Source organism: Mycetomoellerius zeteki, unplaced genomic scaffold, assembly GCF_001594055.1.
Source record: "Mycetomoellerius zeteki isolate Tzet28-1 unplaced genomic scaffold, Tzet1.0 scaffold517, whole genome shotgun sequence".
Lineage (NCBI taxonomy): Eukaryota > Metazoa > Arthropoda > Insecta > Hymenoptera > Formicidae > Mycetomoellerius > Mycetomoellerius zeteki.
The window spans coordinates 354,907-370,658 of record NW_017257520.1 but is presented as its reverse complement, the minus strand read 5'-3'; the positions used below and the strand labels follow the sequence as shown (position 1 = coordinate 370,658).

At 37.1% G+C, this 15,752-nt stretch overlaps 1 protein-coding gene across 1 annotated transcript in view; it reads left to right on the top strand.

The window, feature by feature from the left end:
• Window positions 1-6: 6 nt before the first annotated feature.
• LOC108727653 (fibroblast growth factor receptor homolog 1) overlaps window positions 7-15,752 on the top strand; it is a 53,631-nt gene continuing 37,885 nt past the window's right edge. The window contains 1 exon segment of the mRNA XM_018455841.1: window positions 7-331. The gene's annotated coding sequence lies outside the window, so the exon portion shown is untranslated.

Sequence of the window (15,752 nt, the reverse complement as noted above, 5' to 3'; positions counted from 1 at the left end):
CAGCTCTCGTTCGTTCCGCAGCGGACACGCGAATCTCCTCTCGGCAGTGACTCCACGCACGCACTTCTTCGCCATCCCTCCGCCCTGTCTTGTCTTCAACCCTTCCTCGGTCGACACGGTGCATCGTCGGTATCGTTGCTCGCGATCAACGCCGATGCTCGACGGGGTGAGAAAGAGAGAACCAGGGTTCCTGAGAGTGGATTGAGAAAAGCCAGAAGCGCCAGAAGCAACGCGGAGCTCAGAAGCTGGGAGCGTGAAGAGGCCGAGGGGAGTTTTCGAGACGCTGTCGAAGGAGTTTTCTCGGAAAGGAGATCGCGAGCGCCGCAATATAGTGAGTACGCAGCCTGCTTCGTACTTATAGATAAAGATACAGACGCGAGACGAACGTGGGCGCGGACCGTCGTCAGAATTCGCAAAGCCGAGTTGGGCAGGTATCTCACGTCGAGTGAAAGTTTATCGTAGAAAATGTATTACATTAAGATTCACGATTTATTAAAACTAAAATGTCCCCACTGAATCTGTTTAGTCAGGAAAAAATTTCTAGTGATTTTCTAATAATCGCCGTTCTTAGAAAGAATATGAATCATTTTCTGCTCAGCAGATCGGAGTAAAATTAACACTACAAGTACCAACGTTTTTCACTCATTAAAAGGATCAAATAAATAAATTAGTATGAAAATAAATAATAAAAAATCAAATATAAATATTTCATCAGTATAAAGAATATAATTATTGAAAAGTCAAAATGTTTCAAAATCTTATCTTTTACACAAGAAATATAATATTAATCTAAAAATGTATGTGAAAATCAAATTCGTAATGTGTAATAATAATATAATAAGATAAATGACCAAAAAACAAGTAAATACGCGATAAAAATATCATATTTTATTCTAAATTAATGTAAAACGTGTTTTGAACTCACAGAATCTCTCTCGGCAATGCTCCGAGTGAACATGCAAATTAACTGTATACATCAACAAACCGATAAGAAACATAACATGAACAAAAAGGTTATCGAAAGGCCATATTAGAAGTTTACACAAAATATAATAATTTATAAAATATGAAAACTTAAATTGAACTAATTGTAAGTAGTTATCGAATTTAAGTGGTGTAATCTATATTATAGATATTACTACTTTGACTATCAAAGAATTCTTCTCAGTATAAGTTTTTTATAATTTAATAAATTATTTATTATGTCATGTTTAGCTTCTAATGTAGCCTCTTGATAACCTTTTGTCTACGTTTATATATTATGTTTATCAGTCTGTTCATGTACTACATGGCTAATTTTCAAGTTCATTCGGAACATTGCTGATCGTAAGGAAGATTCTGTGATTCGAAACGCATTTTTTTATACCGTCATTAATTTTGATTAAAGTGTAATATTTTTATGACGTTCATATTTGTTCGTTTTTTACTTTTTACCTTATTACATTAATCTAAAAAAAACGGTTATTAATAATTCGATACTTCTAGTGTACAAACAGGATATTAATTTTCTATGTTAGAAATTAAACGAATTGACGCGGCTAATAATAATAATAGTAACGACAGTAAAAAACGTGATTGATTTAATGATGAAAACGCAGACAAACGTGCAGGCTAGTAGCTACATTGCGGAAATGGGCGAAAATGTATACGCGTCATCGAAGCAACCAGGGACCAGGGCGATGACGCGCACGATATATCGATAAGCTACGAGGTTTTGCTCGCGTGCGTGCGTACGAGCGGGAAGACATCGTTCGGGAATGCAACTTTAATTGGTATTGCCTCGTTGGTCGATTAAAGCAGACTCGTGCCATATATTTCTCGATGCGTTCGATCGCGGTCGCACGAACCGAACGCGAGTCTTCGATAGAAAATTTTTATTTGGCGAAGCACGCTCTTTCCGATAATACTATATAGCGAATATATTTTATTTTCCGAATGAACATTATTTTTTCCAATAATATTAAATAGCGGATATATTAAGTACATCTTTAGATACATTCGCGACAAGCTAACGCGATGTAATAAAATCGTCAAGATAAAAATCGCCGACAAGTAATTAAACAACTTCATGAACCTTAACCTTGAAGGTTGAACGACGATTTAATTGCTATCCCTTTTCGTTTTATTACTAGTAAAGTCGTTCTCCGTGCCGCTATATAATGAGAGAGCGCGCAGGTAACGATTAAGAAACACGGCAAGGTGATCGGTTAATTGATCGACTAATTAATTTGGAACGCAGAGAGATTCTACCACGATACGGCCGGCAACTTCTCTTCGTGACTCTCATCGCGTTTCGAAGGTATAGCTAAATCGTATTAAAAAGTAACTTTCAACAAAAATCGACTTTACACTACCTAAAGTACAAAGTGATTAATTCGTTGCACTCTATCCGTGCAAGACATGGTGAAGTTTACCCCCTATGCGTCCCTCGACCAGACCAGGCAGCTTATTTGGCAGGCGGGAGAAAGGGGGAGGTAATTTATTCCGGCTTTACTTAATCTCTTCCCTCGCGTGTCTCGACGGCTCTCGGTCGAGTCTTCTTTAATCCAAATTCCAGATCGAGAAAGGGAACGCGCGCGCGCCCGCGACCGACAAAGAGGGGAGAGAGAGAGGGGGAGGGAGGGGGAGAAAGAGAGAGAGAGAGAGAGAAATCTAGAAACGCGCGCGTCCGTCGAGATCCCCCGACGATGAATCAGATTATCGTCGGGAGTAAATCGGCGGGCTTGCGACTCCGCGATCATTTGCCGCGCTTCGTTTTCTGGCTCTACGACGCTAAGCGTTTCGTAAAGTAATGGTGTTTTGGGGAGCACTTAATCTCCGGCTAAGACTAAGTCTCTCGACTAAGTTGGCGCCGTAGTGGAATGGAACACGCTCGAGTTTCAGTTATCCCAAGATAATTCTTTCCTCCGGCCCCTTGACTCGATACAAAAATAATCATTTAGCTTCATCGTGCAGCTTTTTCTTAAATTATAAACCGGTAGTTGAGCAGCGTACAGATTGGATGGACTGCGGAGAAGTGCCGCGAGAGATTGTCTTGAGCGAATCATAAAGCGAGTAACAGTGTTCGCTTCCGGTGTTTACACGAGCAAAACGCCGCGAGCGAGCAGGTCCGCGCGAACGATAATATACACGCTCCAGATGAATTACACGCGCGTTTCTTTACCTCCCGTATTGTCCACGATCGCGTGGCTCGCATGAGTCTTTCTTGCATCCGGTGATGTCCAGGCTGCCTCTTGTGAAATTGCTGATTAACGTCTCCTTCTGAGACAAAAAAAGATTCCGACAGTTCGTTTCATCCAACTCCAAACAATATCTATTTCACATACGTCCTTAAATGTTTCTGTGAGGCTAAAAAAAGCGCGAATTATACTCATTTTACCAATGTAAATTTTAACTATAATTTCGGTTTAATTTACTCTTCATTTTTTTTTATTTTTAAAATCTCGAAAGAGATTGAAAGTTAAATCGAGACAAATACAGGGTTGCTACAAATTTTTCGTCCCAAAATTCCCTGATATTTCCCTGATTTCCAGACAAAATTTTCTGATTTTCCCTGACTTTCAATAATACATATTTTGAAATTTTTTTTTATTTTCATCCTAATTTGAAAATCTCTCTCATTAAATATTTTGTTGATAGAGCAATTTAACATAACAATGTAAATTACTATTAATGTTGCTGACACTGCATTTAATTGTTGAGTTAGTAGTATTTTTTATCTTTTCCTTTTATGTATTAACACGAGTCTTTTCCTCTTCCTCTCTTTCTCTTTGCTGCTGTTTATTAGCAATAAAGAGAAAACAGCAAGAGAAAGAGAGGAGAATAAGGAACATAAATCAATAAATACAGTTTCTATTTTATCAAAACTAAATCCTGTTTATTAAAATCTCAATCTACTATTATAAAGGCTATTCTTACCCCCACTACGCGTTATCAAGTAGTAGCGCAAGTCGTGAACTAAACGCAACGTGAACTAAACGCACGTAACTAAAATTGCGTGTCTGTGATGTACGCATATTTTAAACTTCTTTACAGCCATTTTATTTTTCCAGAAAATTTTGCTAAATCCCAGACTTTTCCATGACTTCCCTGATTTCCCTGACTTGTGGCAACCCTGAAATATTATTCTACATTGATGGGCATTAAGCAAACGTTGTCCGAGCAAAAGTCGAAGCTCTGACTGGAGTTTTCTCAATGCAAACGTCCTCGAACGGTAAGAACCGTTCAACATATGTACACACTGCGGCTTATTGTGTGCCTCAGTCCTTCATCCTTTTGATTCTATCTTGCTCACTTCGCTTTGTACATCAAAGTATATCCATAAAGGATTTATTTCATGAATACGAAACGAAGAGAAGAGGTTCGGAAAGGTGTCGAATATCGAAAGCAAGAAAGAGAAAGGACGATCGAAGTAGGAGATAAGATTAAAATTGCAAGTAAACTCGTAAGAAGCAAGCTACGATTTATTTGACGCGTCGCCCCGACTACGGGCGAGCTAGAGTGGTTTATTTTATAAGACCAGATTGCTGGCCTCGCTCTGCCGGAATAGAATAATGAACGTTTCTCTCCATCCTTCGTAGTACAACCTCCTCCTTCTCCTCCTTCATCGTCCAAGCGCGGAATTTCCTCCCCCTCGCTCTTTCTACCCTTCTTCACGAAAGTCGAGTGTCGTTCAAGAACGCTCTTCGTATTGGATCATGCGGTGGTCACGGCTCTCCCTTTCTCGTCAAGCGAGATTGAAACAGAACTTTTTTTTTCGTCAAGAGTAATGTAGTAGAAAGAATATATGCAAGTTTCACGCCGATTCAGTAACCTTGTAATAGATTTTTATCTCGAGTCAAAAACTGCCCTCGCAATTTATAGATCTCTGTATTCAAAATGCGCTGGGTTGGAAAATTAATTCAGGACGGGTATAAGACCATTCTCTGGCCGGTTTCTTCCTCGCAATGCCGCATTTTATTGATCAAGCGTTCGTCATGAGATCGAATTAACGATAATGCCCGTTAAAGCGAGTTACATAGTTAATCCTTTGCGCATACAGAACGTACCGCTAAATCACTCGGTAATCATGTTGAAGAGACGGTACCTGATTACATTCGAAGAGAATTTCAAATAAGAACTTACCGGTCATGAAGCGATAACTCTTTTGGCGCCGTCCGTCGCAAAATCGTCGAAGCACAAGAGATCTTGTAGCTGGACGTGGCACTTATTTCATCCTCTTGCTTCAGATCGACTTTGTGTAGATCCTGAAAGCAAAAAGTCTACGATTAAAGCACGATAGATTATTATAACTGATATATGTATTTGATCACTAATGCACTAGCTAATTAAATTTTAATGATTGATCATCAAGAAGTATAAAAAGGATTAACGGCGGCCTATTTTATGTAAGTGCTTATTTTATTATTAATGATGTACTCGCTATTAAATTCTTAATATCCGCATTAAGAGAAAAATATTTGATATTTGTGACTATAATTCTATACTAAAATAATTATGGTTAAGGAGGTTGTAAGGCGAATGCAATATATTACTTGATAAAATTACAGATTTTTTAAATTGCATTTAAAAGTAATACAAAAAAATTAGAGACAGTTTACCATCTGAATCAAAAAGTTATTTCAATAAAAAGTAATCTTTTTTTAAATTTGTGTCTAATAGAAATATAGAGAAAAGTATTATAAAATAATGATAAAAATCTCAATTTTCTTATATAAGTTCTTTATGCTATTACTGCTATATGTTAGTAATAATTTTATTTATAATTTTACATAAAAAGGTATATAGTTAGCTCCGGAAACAATTATAATATTGTAATTGTTTTTTAAACCAACTGTATATATTTTTTACATGGAATTATAAATACAATTGTAGTATTACTAATATTATAGCAGTAATAATTATAAAAATAGAACTTCTAGTTGTAATTATTTTACTATGTAATTATATAGTCACAAATATCAGATCCTTTTCTCTCAATGCAAAAATCGGAAAGCACTATGAAAATCGAAGTAAGAAATGGATGATTTTACGTGCGTATGTAATTATACATCAATGCGTATAAATATTGCATTTTTACACGTTAATATATCCCTTCGACTTTTTGACGCACATCGTGGCATTACCGAGATTTGCTATGGATACTGATGTACTGGCGTTGCCGCAAAATTTATTAATAACCGCCAGACACGCGCGTGTACGTATTTATATTTACGAAGGCAGGCACTACCTTCGAAATGGATTCCGAGAAGAAAAACTTTGCCTACGTGCGGCTTTACGCCGATTAAACAACGCGTCAGGCGCAGTGCATTACAAAGTTTTTGCAATAAAGTATCTCGGATATGGCGAACGTTAAAGTGATGTGCGCAATGAGTATAAATCATGCACTGGCTCGTGTCAAACGTGGGCCCATTGGTGTCATTACTATTACGATATTGCGAAAACTCTGTCCATTAGCGAGAATGAAGCGTGATCGAATTTGCTTCGTCTACGCAGAATCACGATTCAAAATGATAAATCGTGCATGCGAGTCCATTGACTGTCCTCTTTAGCTTCTAGAACTTTACGTCGGAAGAAATCCAATAGATTTCTCTTTCTATCATTTTACACACAAAGGAAAGTACAATATTTGTGACTATAATTGCATGATAAAATAATTACGGATAGAGACTCCATTTTTGTAGTTATTACTATGATGTTATATTTATAATAGTAATGAATTATGTTTATAGTTCTACCAAAAATGTATAGTTGGCATCGAAACTGACTATAAATTATGATTAAATTATGGTAATTGCAAGCATTTTTGTTTCAGTGCATGTTTAACAAAAATGTTTATTACTTGATATCTAATTACATGTAAAAAGCAGGTTGGCTCTCTCAGCGTTGATGAAATTTTCTCTGTAACGAGTTCAACGAGTCCGAACGATAGCTCGTTCCCGGCATGGAATTAGCATCGAAATATCCGCTTAGTCGCCGAACCAGCAACGATGTTATTCTGAGTGCGTCCGTTCCGGTCGAACTTGGGCGACTGCGAAATCGAATTGTCAGAAGTGGCGCATAAATTCGTCACATTCTCGCTCGCGGTTACCCGCTTAACCAACTGCTAATCTTTTTAAAGCCACAGCCGCCTTGCAATCGCCATCGACCGCGAGATTGTCCTGTGTTTGCATACATTTCCGCCTTCGGCAATCGAGTAACGTTCACACTTTCGACCCACGCTCGCTTCCAGTCATTCGACGTTTTTGGTGACATGCAGTAGACATCTAACGTTTATTTAAGCTGATCAGCGTCACTGAGCCTATATAAAAATCAAATTTATTACTATAACTTCGTAAACTTAACGATAAGAAATAATAAATTTAAAATTTTTATATTTATCGCACATATTTTTATACGATTTGTTAGAATAATAGGTACAACTAAAAATTATTTCAATGCTAGTAGAAATTTGGAATTGAGGGGACGGACGAAATAAAAGTTTAATTACAAAATCTTGATTTTAATTAAAAATTCAAATAACTTGCTACTTTTTTATTATACACAAATGGGTACAGTAGTAAATTTATGTCTTTAAGAAGTTACATGTTACAATACTTCTCTAGTACGATCAATATTATATAAAAAAACTAATCTCCGGAAAAAAGGCCTAAAAATTGTGCCTTTATTTCGTTTATCCCCTCGATTTCGTATAAATCATAATAAAATTTCAAATATGAGTAACAATATACATACATATACGTATATTTCTCCACTTTGCGTGCGTGATTCAGTTTGGAAAGAAATAAAAATAACAAAATAACTTTAACACGCGCTTATTATACGTGAGCAGTGAGATATATATCGCAAATAAATTTCGCCGTCATAATTATATACGAGTCAATATTCGTGATAGTTGAAACGACTTGCGAAAAGTACAGATGAAACTGATTGCCGTATATATACGCTGTACATTATTAATTTATCAGCTGAAATCTGAATTCACTAATTGCCATACCCGCCGCACGTAATGTTTCATGTAAGACAAAACGAATGATGACTCTATTCGCGGCATTGAATAATTATTCAATATATTGCATAATAGCGAAAGAATAGACCGGCAGAAAAACCTAATAAGTCATCCTCTTCGCAATTCTCGAAGGAGTACCGATTACATTTTATACTCGAAGGATCACGTATCTTAAGAATGAGAGGGAATCTTAATAGAAATACACACGAATCTGCCGGATACTTATTAATACCTGTGTTAATTAAATTAATTAATTTTTTTGAACGCGAAGATAAATAAGGATTATTTTGCTGCTGGAAGATCAAAGATAGAAAATAATTATCGCTCTGCGTGCACAGGAAATCGCAACTGTATAAATACGCGACCGGATATAGCGGAATACGGATACTAAATCCCCAGAGTATCGGGAATTATGCTTCCGCTTGTCGACAGGTAGTTGTTCGGCGGAGACGCCTCTCTCTCTCTCTCTCTCTCCGTCGCTCTTTTCAATAAAGAACGATAGAAGACAGAAAACGAGAAGCGTGCAAGGGCACTGCTAACGAGATATGGGGATTATACACGCGCGGGACCAGGCGAAGGAACTGTTACGACGTAACAGGTTATTTGTTCAACGCGGTTACACCGCTACATCGCACCGCTCGCTCGGTGGTTGAGAGAACGGAGCGAAAGGAGGGGGAGGGGCGAATGGGAAAGAGAACGAGAGAACTCTCGATACTTTTCATCGACAGGTGGATCTTGTCGAGTTTACGCACCGGCTGTGCACGAGACGCGTGCCGCGGTGACGATTCGACGATAGCTGCCGCCCTCCTTCTTCCGCGTACTCTTGTGCTCTGGCTTAACTACCGTCCTAACGCTTCCCCGATTACGCAGGCCGGATACGGTAAACCCGTAAAACCGCCGCAAAAGCGCCGAACTACCATGGAGCGTGTCGCACGTGTATCTATCGGTGAGTCGTATAGATGATGCGATTATTCTTCGCGAGAAAATTTTGCGAGAATTTTGCGAGATAAATCTCATATTTTGCCCGCTGGATTTTGCAGCGATTGTATTTATAGCCTACTAGATTTATATCGTCGGTTATCGTTAACTCGTTCAGGGAAATGAATAGAGGTCCGAAACCTCCAGTATTTCTTCGTCGCGTTTGCTTAACGAGCACACGTCGTAAAATCTATTGTAGTCGTTATTCAAGGGACATTTACTCGCGGATGCGCGATAAATCGTGAAACCTTTGTCAGCGCGACGACAACGGGGAGGGAGGCAGGCTTTATGCACCTACTCACGGGGGCTGATAATGCGAGTCCCTAATAGGTTGACCACATAATAATACCGACCGCGCGCGGCTGCGGAGTGCCGCGATTAAGAGAGCGGACGGCTCTCCGGTCCCACGTCCCGTTTTCTTCAAGCCTTAAGTGGTCGCGTGAAAAAGAGCTAGGTAGCATTTAGGATTAAGCGTAAGCACAAGAAAACTGAGTAGCCGAAAGTCGAGATATAAGAGGATTGAACAAAAATATCCAAGAAAAATCCCGAGATGATGTACGAATGATGGAAAAAATGTAAATTTAATATATAATAATTACATAAATTATTTCCATTTAAACAAACTAATTATGTAAATTAATATAATTAATGTACAGGGATATATTAATTAATTCATGCAATGTTTTTAAAAATGACTGTACCAGAAAACTCTTTGGTGTATCAGAAAAAACTAGTGCTAACAACTATTTAAGTGGTAGCTATATAAATTTTATGTATAGAATTAATTGCAACTATAAAATAATTTATTTAATATTTTTTTTTATAATAATTCTGCAAAACATGTACAATTGTCATTTGTATATTATATAGTTGCTACCACTATATCTTTTTCTTTGAGTGATACGCAACTGGTCGCAACGAAAGTCATCGAACGTTATAACAAGAGTGCAATTCCAAAGGTTCCGACGAATCTTAAAGGAAAAGAAAGAGGGCTCATCAATCTCTGGACCTCGTTGCGCTTGTTCCGCCAATTACGTTACGACAATGCGACATGGTTTGCGGAGGGTAAACAAAAGGGTCTGTCTCAACTTCTCTGTAGCACTTCCTAGAATGCATCACGAAAGGAGTGCGACTAAAAGCAATATGAGTTAAGAAGACATCTGCGAGCGCACGACGCAAAGTCTTGGATAATCCGTTGTTTGAGAATGTTTTTGTATTTTCAAAATTTTATTACAAATATATGCCCTTGAGATTACCGAGTCTTAGATTTTAGAAATTATATAAGTCTAGGTGTATATTTGTGTGTTATGAAAAAAATATATGTTCACGCATTATAATTCTCATATGCAGCTGTATTGCATATCGCGATAGTGATTTCATATGTAACAAATAATAAACAATAATAATAACAATAGAAAATTAAATAAGTAAAGAATGGAGACAAATACCGTGATCCAGGTTGAACTTTCCGCCTTTCAAACCGTTTGATATTTTGATTATAAAAAGAAATATCTTCTTCTTTATAGTATTATAATAATTTTTGTAATTTTTTAACCATTATGAAATACATGTTATATATTTAACAAATGTAACACACACACAAACAAATAGGACACCAATGACCCACGCGCATTATACTCAAATGATCGCGATATAAAACGTGTTCATAATAATGATAATGCATCTTAAAACACTACGAAGAACTTATTGAAAAAAAATATTAACATAGAAATGTTAATATAAAGAAAAGATCGCGAATATAGAAATTTTAAACGATTAATTTGTACTATGTAAGACCGCTTTTGCGATTTATCGGAACCAATATAATCTACTTCTTTCGTATACAATATTTCTTAAAGTGATAAAGGGCGTAACACAGTCATTAATCATCATTACGGGACGTAATGATTGCCGGTGGAAGTCGTTGCCACGAAATAATGAGACCATTCTGCTCCAGAGATCGTGCCTTCCCTAATCTCGATTGACCATCGAATAACACGGCAAGACTACCAGATTCTTCTTTCTAAACGAGGATCTCCGTGTCTACGGCTTAGCGATGTCAGATTTTATCGGCGGCGAGCCTAGGCCGAGAGGGATCTGGATCCGTGTCTCGAACGCGTTATCCCTTCGAGGTGGTATGCGCGAGAGACTATTATCCACCACCGCGCGACGCGGTCCATTGATCGGGGATGCGATCGGTAAACTGTTATACGGTAGTATCTCGACGGCAATTAACATTCGCGTTTTTCTATCTATGTCAAGAATCTGTCCGCAAAACTTCTACACTAATTGTAAGAGAAAAGTTTCTAGTATTTGCGACTATAATTACCATAATTATGGCCATTACTATTTATTACTTCTATAATATGTATTAATAATTATCAAGCGACGCGGCAATCAAGAACATAAAAATATAAAATAGAAATATAAACAGGCAGCATGACAAGTGAACGGTACATGTTCATTTCGCCAAGTTTGCATTTCTACTAATGCAGATTGTCATTAATAATGACTATAAATTGTAGATGACTCGTGGAAAGATGCCACAAAGGCTACTTTTACCAATGTAAATTTAATATTAATCTTGGCTTAACTTACTCTTCATCTTTTTCTAAATCTTAGAATTAGAAAAAGATGAAGAGTTAGTTGAACCGAGATTAATATTAAATTTACATTGGTAAAAGTAGCCTTTGTGGCATCTTTCCACGAGTCATCTACAATTTATAGTCATTATTAATGACAATTATATATGTAGAAGTATAAATATAATTATTAATAATAACATTGTAGCAGTAATAATTATAAAAATGGAATATATATATATATTCCTATAATTATAATTATTTTAACAATTATACAATTGTAGTCGATCATCAAACGATCATCACACGAATATCAAACACTTTTCTCTCAATGTGTGAAGGTTAAAAGACATCTTACAGTAATTCCGGTAATCTGCTAACAGTTGGATTCTACCTTTATATCATCACAATATGATTACGAGCGCATCTTTTATTATGCTAATTACGCATGGTTACGATATAAGGCGCTGCCAAGAGCTCCGATTACGGACGGTAAGCGCAACGCTTTTTTTTGTAATTCGGCGATATCCATCAAACGGAAATTACAGCTTTATATGCGGCAGGGGGCGCGGAAATAAAGCAGAAAAACCGACATCCTCGCGCGCTCGAGGTGTTGTTCGAATCAGCGTACGAAACGAACGCGCAATCTTTTCTAATTATCTCGTTCCACAAGCGGGAATTGCAAATCGTAATCGGGTATGCTAATGGATACAAGGGAAACGTAACGATGTTAACCGCGTTTTTATGTCGCTGCCATATATCCCCTCGGGCACCGATGTGCCCGCGTGCGCGCAGGTGTGCGACGTGATGCAACAACAAACGCTTACGGCGCGGCGAGGCAACGAAAGTCGCCTCAGGCGACTGTCAGCCACCGATGGTACGTCATTGACATATATCGCGTCTGCTCATATTAATGACGACTAGAAAATTTCTTAATTATCGTACTCGCGCATCGCGTTATTATAAGATAAGAGACTTGACGATTGAGAGATGTTTCTCTCTCTCTCTCTCTCTCTCTCTCTCTCCCTCTCCCTCTCCCCTCTTGTCTCTCATGAAACATTACGGACGGTGTATCTACCAATGTATATGACAGCAAACTTGAATGAGCTTGTATAAAAATATGAGAGAGAGAAAGAGAGAGAGAAGAAGAAAATGTAAATTTCTTCAGGCATCTCATCCTTCGCGCGCGCTTTAAAGCAATTCATGAATATAAATTTTCAATATCTGCAGAAAAAAGTCTTCAGATAGCTATCTCGCGCGGATTTATCGCAACTTTGTTGCTCACGAACGTTGCACGCGAGAACGCGATGCACGATACGATAAGAGCAAAGTTTGTTCGGTGCGACTGATTTTAATTTATCTCGCGGCGCATCCCGGCTTAATCGCGAGAACGGGGGAGGCAACGTTTCTCGTTACATATCTCGTGACTACCGAATTCGCCTGCTCACGCGTGTATCCGCTTATCTCGACGTACCGCCGGCGTGTTTTATGCCGCCACTGAAAAGAGAGTCGTCGTCATACAGCGAATCCTTGTACGCGCGCTTCATATATTTACTCATTCAAGAGAAAAACCAGTTTTCGCACGCCGCGGTGGTCCCGGTTTAACCATCGCCGACGCAATCGTCCAGCGTATCAAAACACGCACGCAAGTGAGATAAATAAGGCCTCGTTACGAAAAGGCGATCTGTTCCCATTTACGCGCGATACGTGACGAAATTTCCAGGTGATCAGAATTGAGTCCCTCAAGTACTTGTCTGACCAACTTTGACAGGGTCGTCAATTCAAATGTGCTCGAATATGGCGGCAAAGGACACAAAATACAGTATGCAATAAAAAATTGTTAAAATATATTTTTATAAAAATATATTTATTTTATTGTGTGTATAGAGTGCTCGTACGGTAAAAAAAATATAAATATATATATTTGTACATATATAATATATATATCTGTAAATTTTATAATTTAATAAATTAGAGTATGTAATTTAATTTTATAATTTAATAAATTAATGTATGTAATTTTATGTAATTTTATAATTTTTATTATTTTTTAAATTTCTATTTAAATGATTTCTTTTATTTAATTTTCACGTTATTAAATAAGAAGTTTCGATTGATTTTACCGTCATCGATCACAGACTCAAATGTTACAAAATTACAAATTACATAATTTGTAAAGTAATAGTGCCTGATCAGTTTCTTACGTGAAGGACTTTAATCGCAATAAGAATAGTCGAGCAAATCGTGATCGTAATATGGAGTCGTTTCTTTTCCTTCGCGCGCGAAAAATGATCATTGAAATCGGAAAAAAAAACAGAAAAAGAGTATAGGCACTGATTTTTATTCACTGTACTTTATCTCCGCAAGCGCCGCTTCCGAGAAGGATGTAGATTGATTTACGCAATACAATAGCCCCGAATACTACGACGCAACGACGGCGTAATACGGCCAATCTTATGTCCGCCTTGACACCACTAACATTCGTCAAAAATAACTCACGACCGTCCGCAATTAAACGAGAGCGTATTCCCCGACCTTCGACGATGCGCGAGGAATTGATTCACAATCCGTACAAGACAAACCGGCCATTCATCGCTATAGTGATCTATTATTATTGCGTAAAAATTGCAAATTGTTTAATCATTATTCCGTTTAATCTTATTTGCTTTCGATTATTTCAATGAAGTTATTGCGTAGAATAAAAAAATAGCATCTTATATAGGATAAATTAATTAATATAACATTAATTAATATATTAATAGCATCTTATAGGATAAATTAATTAATACGTTAATAGAATAAAAAAATAGCATCTTATAGAATAAATTAAAGCAGTGATATACGGGGAAAAAATATCTCCGCGGGAAAACAAGGGTCTGTTTTGTGATGAAAATAATTTGGCGCCTTGATGCTGCCACGAAGCGAATCAAGATTTATCGATTCGCCTGCGGATACGTGCCATTTCCATTGGCTGCAGAGAGCGAACGAGGCACGTCGACAGCCAAAACATTTCTGAAATAGATCGCACGTCGTAATGTATATATCTAGGTCATATTTACCATAGAACAAAACCTTCCGGAAACTCCGAAAACATAAGTGCCTCTCGCTACTGCTCGCCAAGCTGAACAGGTATGCTTGTATTTTAAATTTAAATATATAATATATACATCAAGTACACCTAAGCTAAATTTATTTTGTGATGCATATGTGTCTGAATCCACAAGTTTCGATCTAAATACATACATGATGATTGGGAAAACCGCCACGTCACTGATACATTTAGTTCGCTGAGAGAAAAAAATGGTTGCAATTACTATAATTTAATTATAATTTATAGTCATTTTCAATACCAACGTAGAATTACAAATATAATAATAATTATTATTATTACATTGTATACTTAAAAATATATAATGATGACAATTATAAAGGTGACAATTACACAAGTTTTATATGTGGAGTTGATGTACATAGTTTAATAGATTATTTTACAGTTGTGTTGCACTTGCATCCCAGCAAACTAATAGTAACATTATAATTTCTCACTCAATAACTGTTACGCATTGACAAGAGAAAAATTTTTCGTACTTATAACTATAATAGTAACTATAATTACAAATTATTATAATTATGATTATTTGATAATATAATAACTATAATTATAGTCACACAAATATCAAATTTTTCTCTCTAATGATAATAGTTACATTTATATTTCTCTTAAAAAATGTATAGTTGGCACCGAAAATGATTATAAATTATAATTAAATTACGGTTTTTTCTCTCAGCGTACACATGGTTCGCCGTGGAATTACTTTTCCAACTTGCGACCGAGTGTTTTCCCACGGGGAAACGTTGCTTCCGTGAACTACGAATCGTTTGTCGGGTTTGTCCCTCGACGAGTCGCAACTGAACTGTGTCGTTGAATGATGAATCGTTCATTGTGCGACGTTACGTCGAAGAGCAGTCGGTACTTGCGCAACATGTGGGCACATTCTAAGCCAATCTCGATCTAATTTCAATTCTATTAATTCGAAACAATTCAAGGTGCTATGAGAGCGATAACGACAGAGGGAGCGAAGTCTCTATACAAGCGAGATTGATTAAGATAATCGACACGCGAGAGAGAACATTTGAAAAAATATCGCGCTCATCTTTATCGTCAGAAATGATTTTATTCCATC